Below are 19,280 nucleotides of genomic sequence, written 5' to 3' on the forward strand. Positions count from 1 at the left end.
TTAAGTGGGGCAAGAGATTGGGATTCTAACTCCTGCTCTTCTAACTTGCTGGGATTCTCGCATCGGCTCTGTCACCAACAGCCTCACATACAATTTCTGGGACTCAGTTGCCCCGTAGATATTAAAGAGGGGGCAAGACCTGACGTTCCGTTGGCTCCTTCCGGCTCTTATATTTTGTGATTTTGATGAGGAGTCCTTCAGTTGGAAACAGAGAGTTGGAAGGGCGTGGGCCTCATCCTGGCCATACAGAGGGGGTCCCTGCAGCTGTGGCCTCAGGGACCGATGGGGGTGGGGGTGGAAGCTGAGCCAGAATAGCCCCTCCCTCAATGGTGCTTTCTTGTGAGTTCCACTCCTGGCAGGGTGCTGGGCACTGTGTTTGGGAAGTCTGGGGCAAGAGAAGAGATCAAGAAGGGCCCTGCTGAGGGGTAGGGGGTTATCGATGGTTATCGATGGAAATGCCTGAATCACTCATGCTTTTTGCATGGGTAGATCTTCAAATAACCTGTTTCCCTTCCCCCTGCTTCCCTCCCCCACCCAAAACACATAGGGACACATGTGTGGGTGGGTACACACACACACACACACACACACACACACAGCAGGAATTTTGAGGCTGACCTGATTGGAGTGTGAGCCAAATGGAGTAGAGAATCCCACTCCCACCCCCACCCTGAGAGCTCAGGTACAGACCTAAGGATTCCTATACCACAGTGCACGACAGTGTTCTCAGCAATCCCCCCCACCCCCTTGCCCCATTCCGGGAACATCCTGGAGCCGGTCACCTGGGAAATGGACATGACCCCCAACCCAGCCTCACAGATCCTGCCTCTCTTCCGTGCTCTGTCCCACCCTCCCCCCATGTGCTTGCATGGAAACCCTGGAGACCTCTAGGAACACAGACAGCATCCAAGTCAATGACATTTACTAAGCACATGCTATGTGCCTGGCACTGAGCCAGGCACAAGGGCTATGTAGGGAAATTAGACCTGGTTCCTGTCCTCAAGATGTCATAGCCTAGTAGCGGGACAGACTTTAAACCATTTAATGACAACACAATGTGCTAAGGGACAGTAATGGACAGGCCAACAGGTCTATGGGAGAGGGAGGCATAAAAGGAAGATACTCGAGCTGCTCTCTAAAAAGTTTTGGTAGAAAATTGAGAAGATACACATATAACAAATCCTTGTGTCCTCATCACCAGCTGCAACGACCATTACCTTGTGGTCAGACGCGGTGTCACTCCCTCCCACCCACAGGGCACCATTCCTTTGGACGGTTTGGATGGAGAGGCCGCAATCCCCCGTGTGGGCAAGCACTGGAGGGACACTGCAGGCAGACGGGGAACGCAGCGTCCGCGGGCGCCAAGCAGGGCTTCGTGCTGATGCATCAAATTCGAGCTGGACCAGTGGGGCGAGACGCTGTGTCCACCGCGCACGTTGGCTCCGGAGCCATATTTCGCCCATGTGACTTGTCACTGTTTATGGAACTAGAAGTCTCTCGAGGCAAGCCTTCCGCAGCGCCCAGGACGCGAGAGCAGGCCCTTTGAGAGCTGGGAGTGAGGCGGGTACAGTGAGGCCCGCGAAGGGCGCGAGGGGGGCGGGGGGGGGGCGGGAAGGCGCGCACCGCACTGACGGGCCCCGCGGGCGCAGCCGGGCCCTCCGCCCCGCGTCGGCGCGCGGCCTTAAATATTACCCCGGAGTTTTCAATTATCTCTTCTTAATGGATTTGCAGGGGCTCTTTCATCAAGCGCGGGGTGGCTGGGTGTGGGGGTGTGGGGAGCGCGCGGCGAGGGCTGGAGCTGGGAAAATGGCCCATATTTCAATATTAAAGCCCTTTACGATCGTCAGCAGCATGAAAGATGCTGCAAATAAAACGGAGCCGCCCGCGCCAGCCTCTCCATCTCGCAAGTTTTAATTAACGCTGAGGGGGAGGCGGCTGCCGGGCGGGGTCGGAGCCGGGCCCCGGGGCGGCTGGCGGAGCCCGGTCCCGGGCGCGAGCCGCGGGGATGTCGCCGCCGGTCTGCGGACGCGGAGTGCGGACGGCCGGTGCGGCTGCGGAACGCGCCGGCCGAGGTGGCGGAGCCGGAGGGGAGGGAAGCGCTCGGACGGTTTGGGAGCGTCCGACCGGGAAACGAACATCACGTCACTGAAGGCAAATGGCTCTTGTTATCGAAGGGGAGGGGGCGTGGGGCCGGAGGACTGAGCGCCTCGCCCCGACCCTCGTTGGGCGTCTTTCCCTCTGCCCTTTCTTCCGGCCCACGGCTCCCGCCCCCACCCCCAGAGCTGGTTCCATCCCCCCACCCCTGCCGGCCCTCCGCGGCTCCCCGCCAACCCCCTTGCTGTCATCCCGTGGCCCTCGCTTCGCGTGACCCAGCGGCCGCGGGTCCCCGCCCCTCGCGGCTCCTGCTCCGGGACGTCTGCTTTCTCCATCACTCCCGCGGCCTTCGGGGCGGCTCCACTCTCCAGGCACGGAGCAGCGCGCACAGAAGCGCCACTGTTCTGCCTTGGCAGCGGCCCGGCCTGACAGCTTGTGCCTGAGCAACAGACCCATCCGTCAGGCGGGAAGGATGGAGCGACGTCCGGCTGCCCGCTCTGAGGACTCCCCTGGGAGCCACCTCTGGCCTTGGCCCAGACTCCTCTCTTCCCCTCTCTCCACTCCCCAACCCTGCCCCAACTGCCAGCCCAGTATGTATGTCTGTCTCTAGTCTGGCTCTTCCCACTCCCCCCTCCCCCCACCTCCCTATGCACACAGCCAGGAGCCTGCCGCCTGGGAGAACCTCCTTCTCTCTCATGGGTCACGCTTAAAGGCCCTTCTGCTACCTACATCCACATGGCAGGGTGTAAACTCTTTAGCTTAAAAGGATCTGGGGATCTTAGTGGACCACAGTCCAAACCTAAGTCAACCAATTAATACTCAGGGTTTAAGCCAAGGACTTTGGGCAAACCCCAGGAAGAAGGGGGCGGAATAGAAAAATAATAAGTGTAAAAGACATGGTCTTTATTCCTGTGTACTTACAGATACTTAATGTGTCCTGAAGTTTTTGCAGAAATCAAATTCTCTTCCCATTGTGCTAAGGAGCTTGCAAGAACCAAGATGACAAATTCTACATTAAAGCAGCAAAAGAAAAATCCTCCTCTACTCTCTTTTTGGTATGTATTTTTTTTTTCTTCTTGTCAATTTGTGATAATCATCTGTCAATCCTGCTTTTAAAATAGTGCTTGCTTGGGGTGCCCAGCTGGCTTGGTGGGTAGACCAGGCGACTCTTGATGTCAGGGTGGTAAGTTCCAACCCCCATTGGAAGTAGAGTTTACTTAAAAAAAAAAATAAAACAAGGGTGCCTGGGTGGCTCAGTCGGTTGAGCGTCCAACTTCAGCTCAGGTCATGATCTTGCAGTTCATGAGTTCAAACCCCGCACCTGGCTCTGTGCTGACAGCTCGGAGCCTGGAGCCTGCTTCGGATTCTGTGTCTCCCTCTCTCTGCCCCTTCTCCGCTCATGCTCTGTCTCTCTCTGTCTCTCAAAAATGAATAAACGTTAAAAATTTTTTTTTAATAAAAAATAAAATAAAATAAAATAAAATAAAATAAAATAGTGCATGCTTATGCAGTATGGTTAGGAAGACAGAATTCACATTTGAACAGTTAGGAAACAAACCAATGCTGTTGGGACAGAGAGTAATGGGAGAAGGGGGTGAAAATGAAAATGAAAATGAAAACATCCTTAGTTTAAGGGAGACTTTCTGGAGGAGGCCTGATTTGGAAGTCGAATGGTGATATGAATTGGAAAAGAAAGTTCCAGATGGGGAAACACTGGGCCTGAAGTAGGACAGATCCTGTATTTTATTTTGGGTTGAGGAACAGGTACACATGGCTAAAACACGTCTCTGAAAATAGCTTAAGATGAAACAAAACTTGTGGGGTAGCAGGAAGAATTCAGGGAAGATGATGGGATCTCGATGATGCTGGAGACTGAAGTGAGTGGGGAGGGGCCCTGAGCACCCCTTCTCCCAAGGAGTCCTCCTGTACTTGGGATAGGCCAGGGGAGAGATGCCCGGCCCCAGGGACTCGGCCATCACCTTTTGTTGTACCTTTAGAAGGTCCAGGAATATGGCCATTGGAGGCAGGGCTCCACAGTTTCAACCACCAGCCCTGACACAGGGGAGGAAGGAGAGAGAAGCAAAATCCTTTCCCTGCATCCAGAGTGTAAGGGGGAGAAACAGAGCTCCAGTCACTCAAATCGACAAGTTTTTTGAGCACCAGATATGGGTGCCAAGCACTATACAAGGCACTGAGGACCGAGAGGTGACCAAGGCCCAGTCCTGGTCAACAAGGTGCTCACAGTTTGGTGGGGAGGACAATCCACTCATTCAGAAAAAGTGCTGAGCTCTTATCAGGCAGTGCCACAGGCACTAGAGATACAAGTGCAAACCAGACAGACTCCGTCCCTGCTTCTCAGAGATCACTGTCTGCTGCAAAAGATAGGAGCAGAACCGGCAGTTAGAATTCAGGGTGATGTGTGCTCTGCAGGGGACTGGACCGTTGCCATGCGTGGCGGGGGGGGGGGGTGGGGGGGCGCATGTGTGGGACATCCACCCTAGTCTGTGAAAGGGGAAGCGAGGACAATGTAGAAAAGGCAACACTAGGGGCGCCTGGGTGGCTCAGTGGGTTAGGCGTCCGACTTAGGCTCAGGTCACGATCTTGCGGTCTGTGAGTTCGAGCCCCGCGTCAGGCTCTGTGCTGACTGCTCAGAGCCTGGAGCCTGTTTCGGATTCTGTGTCTCCTTCTCTTTCTGACCCTCCCCCGTTCATGCTCTGTCTCTCTCTGTCTCAAAAAATAAACGTTAAAAAAAAAAATTAAAAAAAAAAAAAAGAAAAGGCAACACTAAATCTACCTCAAAGGATGCACAGAAATCAAGGGCAGAAGAGGGGGGGGCACCTGGGTGGCTCAGTCGGTTACGCGTCCAACTCGTGATCTCGGCTCAGGTCGTGATCTCAACGGTTCAAGGGATCGAGCCCTGCGTCAGGCTCTGTGCTGATAGCGGGGAGCCTGCTTAGGAGTCTCTCTATCTCCCTCTCTCTCTGCTCCTCCCCCCTCAAAATAAATAAACTTTAAAAATTAAAAAAAAAAAAAAAGAAATCAAGGGCAGAATGGCATGGGGAGGATGTTGGGGGCCCAGAGTTTGTGGGTCTGTTCGGCATCCCAGCAGGGGCTGTGGTCACAGCAGGCCCAGGCCATGTTTCCTTCCTCTAGGCACAGGATGGCACTGGCCTGCATTACCGCAGCTCTTCCAACAGCTGCAGGGAGAGCCAGACGATAATCCCAACAGAGCCAGACCAGGGACCGAGCTTATCAGTTTTCCTTATTCTCCCGAGAAGCTTCTGCCTCAGGGCTAGGCTGTTTGGGAAGGCTGGAGGGCAGGGGGGCTCTGTGGAGGGTCTTACTCTTTCCACATCCCCCTTACTGATAACAGTTTTGAAACAAACCAGATTTTAAATAACAAGAAACAAAGTGATCGTCTCTCTGGCTGCAGCTGAATACAAACCAGGACAAGAAAGAATTGTCCTCTCTAGAATGTTTCTGCCTCCCCAGTCCTAACCAGCTCCCTACACGAGCCATCCTCACTACCCCACTGGAGCTGAGTCTGGAAGGGCAGGGGTGAAGCAGCAAAGTAGGAAAGGCACTGGGAGAAGGGCCTGGGCAAAGGCCCAGAGGCAAGAGCGCCTGTGGTCTCTTTGGGGAAACTGCAGGTCCTCCAGTGTAGAGAGGAGAAGTCGGCACAGGCTGGTGAAGAACCAATTTGTCAGGCTAAGGGGGTGGGGACAGTGAGGGACCCTGGAAGTATTTATGGTATAAATGCTGACAAGTTTTTCTATACTCTTGTTCCCGCTATCCAGAATTGAGGTTTTATTAAACTATTACTAAACTTTAGTCAACTTTGCTCTGAAGTTTTAAAAATAAAACAAACAGGTCACTACCGATAAAACTAAAGCTCCCTTTCCCCCCTCCCCAGTATCATTCTCCTCCCTCCCAGAGGCACCACCATAAATTTGGAGTTGTTCATCCATCCAGTCTATGTTTTCATATTTTTAACACACACATATGTCCATTGCTTCAGTGCTTTTTTTTTTTGAGACAGAGAGAGAGAGCAGGAAGGGGGCGGAGGGGGAGAGAGAGAGAGAGAGAGAGAGAAAGAGAGAATCTTAAGCAGGCTCCACACTCAGCATGAAGTTTGACACAGGGCACAATCCCATGACCCTGGGATCATGAGCTGGGCCAAAATCAAGAGTTGGATGCTGGGAGCACCTGGGTGGCTCAGTTGGTTAAGTGTCCAACTTCAGCTCAGGTCATGATCTCATGGTTCATGAGTTTGAGCCTGGTTTGGATTCTGTATCTCCCTCTGTCTCTGTCCCTCCCCCATTCATGTTCTCCCTCTCCCTCTCCCTCTCCCTCTCCCTCTCTCTCTCTCTCTCTCTCTCAAAAGTAAATAAACATTAAAAAAAAATTTTAAAAATGGGCCCCCGGGTGGCTCAGTCGGTTAAGCGTCTGACTTTGGCTCAGATCATGATCTCACAGTTCATGGGTTCGAGCCCCGCGTCAGGCTCTGTGCTGACAGCTCAGAGCCTGGAGACTGCTTCAGATTCTGTGTCTCCTTCTCTCTCTGCTCTTCCCCCACTCATGCTCTGTCTCTCTCTCAAAAATAAATAAACATTTAAAAAAAAATTTTTTTTAATTAAAAAAAAAAGTCAGACGCTCAACCGACTGAACCACCCAGGCACCCCTGCTTCGGTGCTTTTTAAAAAACTCTTCAACTATTATGATATAATTTACAACTTGATTTTTCTCATTCCACATTAAAAAAAAAAAAAAAAAGTCTTCATTTGAGGTTTTTGGCAAAGCACTGACCAGATCTGGGTTTGTAAGATCACTCTGGCTACCAAGTGGAGGACTCCAGGTGACAGGGAGGATTGAGGATGGTAAGAGTGGAAAAGGGGGTAACAGATATTCAAAAGGTAGAATCCACAGCAGAGGTCACTGATGGCGAGCCTGGGAGGCACGGGTTTGTTTTGTACACGCTGCTCTTCAGCACCATGAACAGGGCCCTGTTGACTGAAGATGCTCAATAAATACTTGTTGAATCAGAGAGGTTGATAGGGACGGAGGAATCCAGATCGACTCCCAGATTCTCATCCCAGTGTGACTGATGGGATGATGGTGCTAGTATCCAAGATGAGGGTCCCAGGAAGAGGAGCTGGATTGCAGGCAAAGATTAATCCAGAAGCTATCTTTCTGGGCTGGAGGAAATGGGGCTGCATTGCACAATAGGGGTTGATGATAGGGAGCAGAACAGACTCCCACTTCTCAGGACTGAGGGCAATGAAGGATTTGAAGTGATCCAGAGACTGGAGGGGGGGAAAGTTTCAGTCATGCTGGAGGCAAAGGGAGACTTGAAAACCAAGCAAGATTCAAACACAAGTTTCCTCAGAAGGCCAGGAGGGCAGGGCCCCGCTTCCGCGTTACCCACAACGAATGCCTTGTTGCCCTTTGTGTGGCGAGTACTGCAGCCCATTAGCCAAGGCAGAGGAGGAGGAAGAAGGTGTAATAAGTGATTCTAGAATCATAAAGACCTTGTCAGGTGCCCACACTACCAACTTTGCTCCCACTCCATATTCATCAACAAGATGGACGGGCAGGGTGCTCACAATTGCTTCCTAGGGACTTGTTCTTGACCAAATCCAATCTCTCTATTCAGGGAAGGATGTGAAATATAACCTGCTCTCCTGCTCTTAAAACCGAGAGTTCTGGTCATCACCTCGAAAGGCTGCCCCCTCTGCGAAGAGCTCCCTCAAAGCTACTGTCCCTCCTCCTTCCCCTACCCCACCCACCCCTGCCCAGGCCCAGCCACCTCCCACCCTCCGCTGCCAATTCACCTTTAAACAGTCTCTCATTTGTCTTCTCCTTCTCTTTCTCTGACACACTCCCCTCCCCTGGAAGCCTTCCCTGCCCCACCCTCCCCTGCACCCTAGCACTGATTTCCTGAACTGAACCCTGCAGCTCTCAGCTCCAATCTCATCCGTCTTTGTCCCTCTTTCCAGCCCTCACCTGAGCCTTCCATGGCTTGGCCGCAGAGTTCTTTGGGTCCTGGGTATGATTAACGGCATTTCCCTATGTCATCCCTGGGTTCTGGGGCTGGAATGCCTTTACCATCCCCGGTGCTCCTCTTTTGGGGGGGCCAGAGCATCACTTAAGTTTTGTTTGGCAGAGTAAGTCATTTCCTTCTCTCAGAATAAGAGCCGTTGTAGATCCACGTCACTCGACGCCCTTTGCTAGGAGTACTTGTAATTTAGACTTGTTCTTTATTCACGGAGTTTTAAATATCACCAAGAAACGGAGTAGGCGGAGGGGGAAATCTTGGAAGAGCTGGTCAGGGTCCAGTCAGCCCACTTCTCCATGAGCCTGCCATGTGAAGGCGTGCTGGGATCCACTCGAAAGGCCTTTTGTCCTCTGGATCCAACCCCTAGAGTCACCAAAGGACCAACCTAATGATCCTCAAACCATGCTGTGACCAGTCCCCTCCCACCTTGAACTTGGGCAGGCTTCTGACTTTTATCAGAGCAATACACCCGGCAAAATACCACCTCACTGAACCCCCTACACTGACCAGAGCTCTAAACCGTCAGAGTCACACTGTGTGACTTAAACAGGTAGACACTCAACATGGCTACCCCAAGTCACGTGCCCTCCCCAGCTAACCAAGGTTCTTCCTTGGCGGGGAAACTATTTGGATTCTTTTTCCTACTTTTTCACTATCTGGACGGTTAAATTTCTCTGCAATCAATATATATTACTTGTGCCATTAAGAAGAAAGTAAAACTTTAGAAAGACCAGGAGTTAGGAAGTATAGCTACAGGGGGCCATGGAGGTGGCTTCTGCTGAGTTGGTAACACAGCCCGAGTTAGGTGTGTGTCCTGTGGATGTGCTAATGAACAAAGGGCCACCCCACGGCAGCCTTGAGCCCTGGGCAGCCCCACACCCGGCCAACAGGGGCACCTGCAGGGGATGAGAACGCAGGTAAAGAGAGGAAGGGTCGACAAGACCTGGATGGTCGAATTCCTTTCACAGCCATAAAACTTAAAAGATCTAAGTGACAGGAAGCTTTGGGGTTTTTCTGTAAGAATCCAACCGATTTTAAGTGTTATGCTTTGCAGCCTTCTATAAAGTATGCTGTTCACCCAGTTGATGATTAGTGGTTCAGCTAGTAATTATTAAACAGGAAGGAATCAGGAATAAGTTGCTGTAAATTTAAACTGAACACTTCATGTTCTGAATGCTAAACTTGAAGGTTAAACATTGGGCAGGTGGGAACAGTAGCGTGGTTTGTATGTTTTGCTCTTTTAAAGAGTAACAAAGTTAGAAACCCTGGCTCTTGTCCAAGCTCTGTCCCTAATGTAAAGATTCTCAAACTTTTCTGCCAAAGTCCCTTTGATATTAGAGAGAGGTGAGTGAATGGACCCCAGCAGTCTGGGGACTCAGCTTGAAGGGCTCTGGCCAAGGACCAGGCCTCTTTTGAAGCCTTTGGTTTTATTTTTTATATTATTATTAAAAAATTTATTTATTTGAAAAAAAATTTTTAATGTTTTTTTATTTTATATTTGAGAGAGAGAGCACACAAATAGGGGAGGAGCAGACAGATGGAGACAGAATCTGAAGCAGGCTCCAGGCTCCAAGCTGTCAGTACAGGGTTCGACGAGGGCCTTGAACTCATGAGCAGTGAGATTATGACCTGAGCCAAAGTCAGATGCTTAACCAACTGAGCCATCCAGGTGCCCCCCAAAATTTATCTTTATTTTAATTTATTTTTGAGAGAGAGAGAGTGTGAGTGGGGGAGGAGCAGAGAGAGACAGAGACACCGAGTCCGAAGCAGGCTCCAGGCTCTGAGCTGTCAGCACAGAGCCTGATGCGGGGCTCAAACTCACAATCCAGACCGTGCGATCATGACCTGAGCCGAAGTCAGATGCTTAACTGACTGAGCCTCCCACGTACCCCAGGCCTTAGGTTTTAGCTTTAAAACTATGCAACCTGGGCATTTTATTACATAGCATATTTTGTGTGTGTTAAAATAAAATGATGTTTTAAACTATTTGCCATCAAAACCTCTGTGGTACTCAGAGAAGCTTCTTATGTATCCTGTGACACCTTTACCATGCGGCCACTGCAGTGTGGCCCTGGGGCACCGGCACCCCGGGTGAGCAGTGCTTCTGTGTGTGGCCCCCTAAGTTCCTTCTCTGATTCTTTGATTTGTCATACTTTTCCGCCACTGTCCAAAGTTACATCTCTGATGACGACCACTTAGCGAGCACTTCCTGTGTGCCAGGCTCCATGCCAAATGCTTTATATGCATTGTCGTTTAAATTGTCACAGCCACGTGGAACTCAGCGAGGTGAAGTGGCTGGCCTAAGGTCACACAGGTGTCAAGGGGCCAAGTGAGTATTCTGACAGCAGTCTGATTGACTCCAAGCTGCCTCCCGCTGCCTCAGGGAGGCTGGAGCCCCTGGCTAAGTGAGTGGCAGCCTGCCTGGGAAGGAGATCGTTGTGGTGCATCTAGAAAGAGCGTGTAATATAGGAAGCGTCATTTTCTCCAAGTTTCAGCGATAAGGAACTTTCTCTGAAGGGACGCCAGGTCTTGACCAAAGATCACCTCTCCATTTCCCTGCTGGGCCCTTGCAGCCCACCCTGGAGGGAGTTTCCCCCAGCAGGCGGGGCTTCCTGAGCGGCCAAGATGCTGTGGGCGGATAGGCTCTCTCCTCCTGGGCCCTTTCCCCCTAAGCCGGCGTCCCAGGCACCTCTCCCAGTTTGGAAAGCAGATTATTTATGGTTTATTTTTGACACCAGATCATCGCTGCCCAAGTTTCATCAATTTGTCACTGTTTTTATTGTCAGCAATTGCCCATAACTGGAGCACATTTAAAATGTCATTGATCTTGGTATTACAGTGTCATAATCTGACAGTAATAGGTGTAGCCAGCACAGGAAGCCCAGGCCCTGAGATTGATGGCGTTCAGCACACCAATTATATTCTGTCCATCTAAGTGATAAAAGAGTACGTAGGAGGCATTCAATAGATAAATTAGATATCGCTCCCAATTATGTCCCTTTATTTTATGGAGTCATATGTTCCCCTTAGAACTTTTTTTCTTCATTTGGCTTGTAAAGGGAGCGTTACTTGACCCCCCAAAGACGAGGGCTGCTCCCCTGCCTGACCCACCTTAGGTTTCTCCCTGGTCCCTGTCTACCTTCTAGAAGTTTCTCACCAAGGCTCTTCCTGAGCTCACCTAGGAGGTGCCTGGCATGCAGTAAGTGGGCAGAGGAAGGAGGTAGAGGTGCCCCAGTGTCTTTTGGAAAGGACTAGGAGGTCGGATGGTGCCTTTTGTTAATGTGACCCTGGCTGATAAGTCAGATGGGGTGGGGAGCCATTGCACAGGCTACCATCCTGCAATCCCAAACCAGCAGAGCCTTCAAATTAGGACAACTAGGGAACTGCTAGGACTGGGGAGGAAGAGGACGGTCAGAGAGCTTTCAGTCCGCGGGAAGTGAATTCATCCAGCTCCTACCTCCACTCCAGCCTGAATTGAGCCAATTCAAACCTTTCCTCAGAAGAACCCCCAGAGCCACCTGCAGCCCCGTTCCAGGCCGATGCCTTCCTCAGCTTGACTCCCAGCACCACCACTGTGCCGGGAGAGTGAGGCAGCTCTCCTGGGGAGGCTGCGGGTTCCCTGCTGGAGAGCAAGCCCCACAAGCTGCTCTTTTTTCCCAAGACGGAGTGCGTGGTTAGAAATGAGAGACAGGGAATAGAGGTGCCCAGCGTATAAAGCCCTTAAACTCCGAGGACAGCCTTGGCCTGGTCCAGACCCCTGTTCCCCAAACTCCATGTCCCCCTGAAGCCGGAAGGAAACACACAAGAGGCCGAGACATCAGGTGGTAAACAGTGTGCCAGGTCCATTTATTGAGCTTTGCAAGCGGAGGCATCCACGGGCCGGGTGGCTCCCCACAGCCTATTGCCACCTCAGCTGTTATAAATAATCCTGGCACTAAGTGCCCTGTTACACGGAGGGGAAGTTGTTCTTACAGTGTGAAACCTGAGCATATGGGTCAGGGGAGGAGGGATGACGGGGGGACAGGAGAGAGAGAATGGGGAGTCATCGCCCCGAGGCTTCTCAAGTACACCCCCGAGCTGGTGATAGATGAATTTCTGGAGCAGCGGATGGCATTTCAAGTGAAATGTTTATAGGAAGCGAGTGTGATTTAAACAACGTCTTGGCCGATAAACACCAGCCAGATGGGGGGAGAGGGCAAAGCGAGGGGTAGAGGAATCAAAGGCCTGGAGGCCCCCAGTGTTAAGTAGCTGTCTGAAGCTCTGCTCAAACACACACACCAGCTTTGGTCTTAACATGTTTTTAAGAGCTGGTTATGATTTCCTTGAGGGCGGCTCAGATTAAGACTAGAGTAGAGCCCCAGCTGAGCGCCTTCAATAACTGTCCATCACGTCGTCTTTAAAGACAGCAGCCTCCTTCCTCCCCTCGGCTCAGGGAGCCTGAGACCGGGGGAGGACTGCCAGGCTGCCCAGCTTGTCAGCCTGTTCCTAGGCAGCACTGGGCCATCTGCCCTTGAACGGGTGCTGCCCCAGGTGCCGGGGCAGATCCTGGGGCAGGAATTGAGCCCCGCCCTCAGAAAGCTCTCAGTCGTCCAGGAAAGAGAAAACACACAACCTGGAAAAAAAGAAACAAAGTGAACAGAGCAAAAGGACGGAAGCCGAGGCAGAGAAAATGGTCACCAAATCCAGAACCCTTGTCACCGCGTGCACTGCTGCCACCTGGTCTGAGCCACTTGCCTCTCACGTGGACTAGTGCAGTAACCTTGCCACAAGCCCCCTGTATCTTCTCTTGCCCTGTGCAAACCATTCCCAGTACAAAAGGCAGAAGGACCATTTAGAACCTGGCACCGCATGTCTTTGCTCCCTGCTTCCCTAAGAGTGAATGAAGATCAAAGTCCTTAAGACAGTGTTCAAGGCCCTGCATCATCATCTCGCCCCTCAGTGCTGCTGTCATCCTCCCCCGCTGTCCTTGCTCACGCCCTTCCAGCTACTCTGGCCTCCAGGCTCCACACACTTGCCAGGCACGCACCTGCCCTAGGGCCTTTGCACCCCCTGCTCCCTGTGCTTGGAACACCCTTATTTATAATATCTGTGGGCCTTACTTACCCCTTCACCTCTAAGTCTTTGTTCAAATACTATATTCTCAATGAGACCCCCGCTGACTCCATATTTGAACTTGCAGACCTCTCTACCATCCTGTTTTTTTAAATGTTTATTTATTAAAAAAATTTTTTTTTAATTTTTTTTCAACGTTTATTTATTTTTGGGACAGAGAGGGACAGAGCATGAACGGGGGAGGGGCAGAGAGAGAGGGAGACACAGAATCGGAAACAGGCTCCAGGCTCTGAGCCATCAGCCCAGAGCCCGACGCGGGGCTCGAACTCACGGACCGCGAGATCGTGACCTGGCTGAAGTCGGACGCTTAACCGACTGCGCCACCCAGGCGCCCCCTCATTAAAAATTTTTTAATGTTTATTTTTGAGAGGGAGAGAGAGACACACACACAGAGTGAGAACAGGGGAAGGGCAGAGAGAGATAGAGACACAGAATCTGAAGGAGGCTCTAGGCTCTGAGCTGTCAGCACAGAACCCGACCTGGGGCTTAAACCCATGAACTGCAAGATCATGACCTGAGCTGAAGTCCTAAGCTTAACTGACTGAGCCACCCAGGTGCTCCTAATGTTTATTTATTTTTGAGAGAGAGAGGGCACGCTCGAGAGTGCAAGCTGGGTGGTGGTGGTGGGGGGTGCTGGTGGTGGGGAGAATGCAAACGGGGGAGGGGCAGGGAGAGAGGGGGACAGAAGATCTGAAGTGGGCTTTGTGCTGACAGCAGAGAGCCAGATGTGGGGCTTGAACTCTCGAACTGAACTCTCGACCGGCGAGATCGTGACCTGAGCTGAAGTTGGACGCCTAAACCACTGAGCTACCCAGGTGCCCCTGGCCCCTGGACTTCTCCACCATCCTGATCCCGCTTCCCCTGATCTGTTTTTTTTGTTTTTTCTTTTATTTATTTAAAAAAATTTTTTTTTTAATGTTTGTTTATTTTTGAGACAGAGAGAGACAGAGCATGAACAGGGGAGGGTCAGAGAAAGAGGGAGACACAGAATCTGAAACAGGCTCCGGGCTCCAAGCTGTCAGCACAGAGCCCGATGCGGGGCTCGAACCCACGGACCGCGAGATCATGCCCTGGGCCGAAGTCGGAAGCTCAACCGACTGAGCCACCCAGGCACCCCTGTTTTTTCTTTTAACATTTATTTATTTTTGAGAGACAGAGTGACAGAGCATGAGTGGAGGAGGGGCAGAGAGAGAAGGAGATACAGAATCTGAAGCAGACTCCAGGCTCTGAGCTATCAGCACAGACCCCGATGCAGGGCTCGAACCCACAGACGGCAAGATCATGACCTGAGCTGAAGTCGGATGCTTAGCCAACTGAGCCGCCCCCCGCCCCCGCCCGGCGTCCCGACCCTGATCTGTTTTTTTTTCTATACCCCTATCACCTTCTAATATACAATATGGTTTACCTATTTAATAAATATATTGTGTATTATCTGTCTCTTCTGCTAAAATGTAAGCTCCACAGAGGCAGGGGTCTTTCTCTGTTTTGTTCACTGATGCATCCCAAGGACCTGGAATAGTGCTCAATAATTGCTTAGTGAGTAAATATGGAGGATGAGGTTAACCAGGGGAGGGTTTGGAGAGGAAGACAGGGGGAGGCCATCCCAGGTGTGGGGTTAACTTGGGCCTTATCTCACTACGGGCCACGTGTGAGGATCTGGGAGTCAAGGTGATGGGTACGGTGCAAGATTGGGCCAGCGCATCGCCCAAAAAGGAGAGATTCAGTTGCCAAAGGGACTGGCCTGGATTTACCCCCTGCTGGAAGACTTGGCTTTGGGTTGGGATTTCCTCATCTCCACGGCCAAAGTGTAATTTGGGCTAATAATACCGAAGGGATGTGCCAAGCAAGCATGACGTGGTTGGCAGTAACGGCTGGGCCAGGAGTTCAGAGGCCTTCAAGGTGGGGAGAGGGTGGCTGATTGCGTACGTGGGGCGGGGGAGGGAATCAAGTCACCATCTCCAAAAGGAGGATCCCCCCCCCCCCCACCGCCACTGAGGGCAAAATAAAAGGTCCCTGGCTGCACCTGGAGTAGAAGGAAGTGGAGCGAGGCATCAAGAAAGACTTGCCAACCGTGTAACAGGTGGTAGAGGGAAGGTGTGGAGCCTTGTGCGCTGGGGATCCCGAGCAGGCTAGGCTGATGCCGAGGGCCCTGCAGGCCTGTGAGAGAGACCATGGGATGGCAGGGTGGAAGGCCAGGCCCTTGAGCAGCTTCTGCCTCTGCCCGGCCCCACCCCTCCCTGTCACCTGCAAGGCTCCCAAGTTCCTAGGGCGTGGGAGGGGAGACTGACAGCATTTGGTGCCCCAGACCCCACCGGTCCACGTGCGGGCCTTTAGCACTTCTCCTCAAATCCCCAGTGCTCAGCTCAGCTTTGAGGTGACTTCAGGGGACAAGCCAGGCGAGGTAGAAAGTATCTTTGGAGACGGATACAAGATAGTGGTTGGTGTGGTAATAATGGAGACAGGACCTGGGTGGCCTGGGAGTGAGACTTACTTGTCACTGTATCACTTTTGGTGCCTTTTGAGTTTTCAACCACGTACATGTATTTCCTATTCAAAAGACATAAAATAATTAAAACGGGACAAAACAACCACAGCAGCAACAAAGAATAGATCCAGGGAAGCAGGAACCTAATGCCTGCAATGGCTATGCTGAGGACGCTGACCTGGCCCTTCCGTCCCCTCTGCACCCTCCTCCTCATCTGGTATCTCCGTTCTCTAGAGGGCCAGAGAGGGGTGTGGCTGGTCTGATGTCACACAGCATTTAGGGGCTAGCAAAGGTCTGTGGCCAGGTGTCCAGACTCTGGAAAGTTGACAGGGTCAGCTTTCTCTCTTGGTCTTCAGTGGTCTGTTCTCCCCCTTGACCTGTCCATGTTGTTTGCAAGGCTGTGCATATGCTACAGATCAGCCTTCAAAGAGGCATCCTTTTTTTAAAGATTTTTTTTTAATGTTTATTGATTTTTGAGAGAGAAAGAGACAGACAGAATGCAGGCAGGGCAGGGGCAGAGAGAGAGGGAGACACAGAATCCAAAGCAGGCTCCAGGCTCTGAGCTGTCAGCACAGAGCCTGACCCAGGGCTCAAACTCACAAACAGCAAGATCATGACCTGAGCCAAAGTCCAACGCTTAACCTACTGAGCCACCCAGGTGCCACCACCCTCTCCCTCCAAAGAGGCATCTGAAAAGGTGCGTGGTCTTAAAGCTATCTTTCTCAGAGTGTTGCATCTTTACGGAGCTCTCCTCTGTGCCCCACTCCCCTCCATGTGCATCTGATAGTTTATTCCTTCCCTTCCTGCCTCCCTCCTCTCCACCTCTCCCGACCACCAAAGTGGCTCTCCACTGCAATTCAGCCCTGCCCGTGACAAGACACGTGACCCTGAGCCAGTCATTTAACCTTTCTGTGCCTCTGTTTCTTCATCTATAAGCGCGGAGCGTGACCTTCCTCCCACGGCTCCTCATTCATCCATTTGTACAACAAGCGTGTATTCTGTGCCAGGCGCTGAACCCAGCACCAAGGATCACGCGAGACAATATGTGTGGAATTAGTACAGAGACACAGAGAGTTATTGCCCAGGCCTCCTTCCTTGGATGCTTTGCTGGGCTGGACGCTCTATGTCCTCGTCTACATGCCCCTGGAAGAATTTCTTCAGTCTATGCCCAACCTCTCAGCTTCCAAAACCGCTCCTGACATCCTCCTCTGGAGAAAGTGTCAGAGGCTGCAGCAATAGCCTTTTTCCCAGGCGTTTCCACTGGACTAGATCCCGAGGGCCTCACTTTGCCTGCAGTAAGGAATAATGCTGAAATTCGCCTGTGGGTCTTTGGTCTGGAACTTGAAGAGTGTCCACCTCTCTTGCCCTCTGGGGGCCCCATCCCTGATAATCTGCTCATGTCCTCCTCTGCTCATGTCTCTCCCTTCCTGAGCCTCACACCGCCTTGGGGACTGGCACAGAGGCAAAGATTCTGGACTGGAAACTCTCACATATGCCTCCCTCTAAATCCAACCTGGGCTGTGGATGAAAGCTGGTCCCTTCTGTCAAACAACCACCACAACCTCAGAGCATAAAAGAGAGCTTGTTTCAGATAGAGGAAAGAGAAGTTTCCAGAGCTCTTGGAGAGAGATTGTCCCCACTCGCTGCCTGGCCATTGAAGATTGGGTGAGTATGACTTGGAGGGAGGGATGTTTGTGGAAAAGGTGTGCCGCTTCGGCCTTGGTCACGACAAAATCCCAAGTCAAGTCAAAACGATGATGCTGGACAATGGGGAAGGAGGGAGACACATCCTGTTTGTTGGGAACAGGCTTGAGGAGAGAGGTTTCGTGAGGGGTTTGATGGAACCACTCAGGTCCCCCGGAGGCAGGAGGAAGGAGATGACCTGAGCCTGCAGAGGATTTGGGGATGCCATGATGTCGCAGGGACTGTGGGGAAGCCAGGGACATGTCAGCTCATCTGTGTCTAGAGCACAAACCCCACGGACAGGGACCAGGTTCTCTCAAACTGCACAAAGCCTCACACCGGGCACTGGAGAATCTGACTGAGGAGGGCAAGTCCTTCCCTGGAAGATGCTGCCAGCCCCGCCCTCAGGAAAGGACAGCTGCTTTAGAGTCCCAGCAAAAAATGATTCCAGACTGTGGAACCCGGAAGTGCTTCATGGACAAGTTCCTCAGTCCTGCCTACCACAGCCTGCTTTGATCTCACGGTTACTGTGGGATGTCGCCCATCCCCAGAAGACTAACTGAGCAAGGAATAAGGGTCTTGCTTTCAGGTCTAGTCTGTGGACCACGGGAGGCAAAAGAAGTTGGCCAAACTTCCAAGCACCTGTCTCAGCTCCTGGGGAGCCCCATGGAGCATGAAGGAAGGGGTTCCTCTATGGAGCTGCCACAGGCCGTGAGAATGGATGCACAGCAGCAGAGGGCAAGGGGGGTGGAAAGGCCAGAAGAGGTGGGGCTCCTAGAACCCCTCCTGGCTGCAGGTGAGGGAGCTCCTCTGGGTGGTCAGGCCCCTTCCCCCTGCCCAGGACAGACTGCAGCTTCTGGAAGGCAGGAGCTGGTCCTGCATCCTTTAGGCAGCCCCGGGGCCCAGCACAATGCAGACACTCAAAACTCATGTGTTGACTGAATAAATGAGCCTGGGGGCCAAAAGCTAGGCCAGCCAGCAGCTGGAGTCGGCCTTGGATACGGGCTCCCCCCATTTGGGCCTCAGTTTCTCCATGTGTATGTAATGTGAGGGGGCTGCCCTAGCTTATCCCTAAGGTTCCCAGCAACCTGTTTGATTGCTCTCTTCTTTTTTCCAAATTCTCCTCCCCCCCCCCCAGTAAAACCCTTCTCTCCCACGAATTCTCTCCCATTCTCTGCACCCCTGCTCAGTGCCTCCCCCCCACCCGCGCCAGCCAACTTGCTCCTGTTTCGCCCTTTACAGGTGTTTCTCTTTCTGCTTCTGGCCATTCCTCCCAGCATGCCCCGGCCCCCTCCCCGGAGCCTCCGTATTGGGGCTCCCCTCCCTGCCCCTCGCTGGTTCTAGCGCCCCCTTCAGCGCCCTTAGGCTCCAGGGCTGGAGCTGGGAGGAGGGGGATCCCAGAGCAGCCTTGGGGCCTGCCCAGGTCCCCCTCCCCGCAGTGGTGCCAAAGCGCGCCCTCTCCCCTCGCTAATGCGATCTGGAGAGACCCCGGCGGGCGGCGGGCAGTCTGGGCTGAGCGTCCCGGGCGGCGCTGATGGATGGTCCCCTGACAGTAATCGCGGAATGAGGACGCGCTGGCGACGCTCTCGCCCGAGGCTGGCTGTTTGGCTAGCCCGGGAGTCCCTCCTCCAAGGCGCGGGGCCCCCAACCCACCTGGCTTTGGAGAGGCCTGCGGCCTCCGGGTCAGGGCTGAGATGGGGTCTCTCCCTGCCCTCTCTCCCTCGGAGACCTCGGTTTCTGTTTTGAAATCATCCTTGGGTCCTATGCTGCAACTGTGATTCTGAACAAGCCACTCACTCATCTGTCTCCAGCCTCAGTTTCCCCTTCTGTATAATAGGAAATAATGGTCTT

The 19,280-nt window shown here is 52.4% G+C and overlaps 2 long non-coding RNA genes across 6 annotated transcripts in view; one reads left to right on the forward strand and one right to left on the reverse strand.

Moving 5' to 3' along the window:
* The first annotated feature begins 1,360 nt into the window (after positions 1 to 1,360).
* Positions 1,361 to 14,692, forward strand: LOC147579125 (uncharacterized). Of its 3 annotated transcripts, none has more exons than XR_015253585.1 (3): positions 1,361 to 1,564; positions 3,038 to 3,149; positions 13,976 to 14,193. It is a non-coding gene; the product is annotated as an uncharacterized LOC147579125 (long non-coding RNA). The 3 variants fall into 3 exon arrangements; XR_015253583.1 differs by having other exon boundaries at positions 1,362 to 1,564; positions 3,018 to 3,149; XR_015253584.1 differs by lacking the exon at positions 1,361 to 1,564 and adding an exon at positions 14,200 to 14,692 and having other exon boundaries at positions 2,318 to 3,149; positions 13,976 to 14,076.
* The window catches only part of LOC147579126 (uncharacterized), a 36,715-nt gene continuing 29,401 nt past the window's right edge, over positions 11,967 to 19,280 (reverse strand). For 2 of the 3 annotated variants that reach the window (XR_015253587.1, XR_015253586.1), the window contains exons 2-4: positions 15,506 to 15,808; positions 14,667 to 15,418; positions 11,967 to 12,761 (exon numbers count right to left, since the gene is read on the reverse strand). This is a non-coding gene — a long non-coding RNA (uncharacterized LOC147579126). The remainder of the gene's footprint in view (positions 12,762 to 14,666; positions 15,419 to 15,505; positions 15,809 to 19,280) is intronic. The other variant, XR_015253588.1, reaches the window with a different exon arrangement.

Source organism: Puma concolor, chromosome B4, assembly GCF_028749965.1.
Source record: "Puma concolor isolate L17-30 chromosome B4, mPumCon1.1.hap2, whole genome shotgun sequence".
In the NCBI taxonomy this organism is placed as follows: domain Eukaryota; kingdom Metazoa; phylum Chordata; class Mammalia; order Carnivora; family Felidae; genus Puma; species Puma concolor.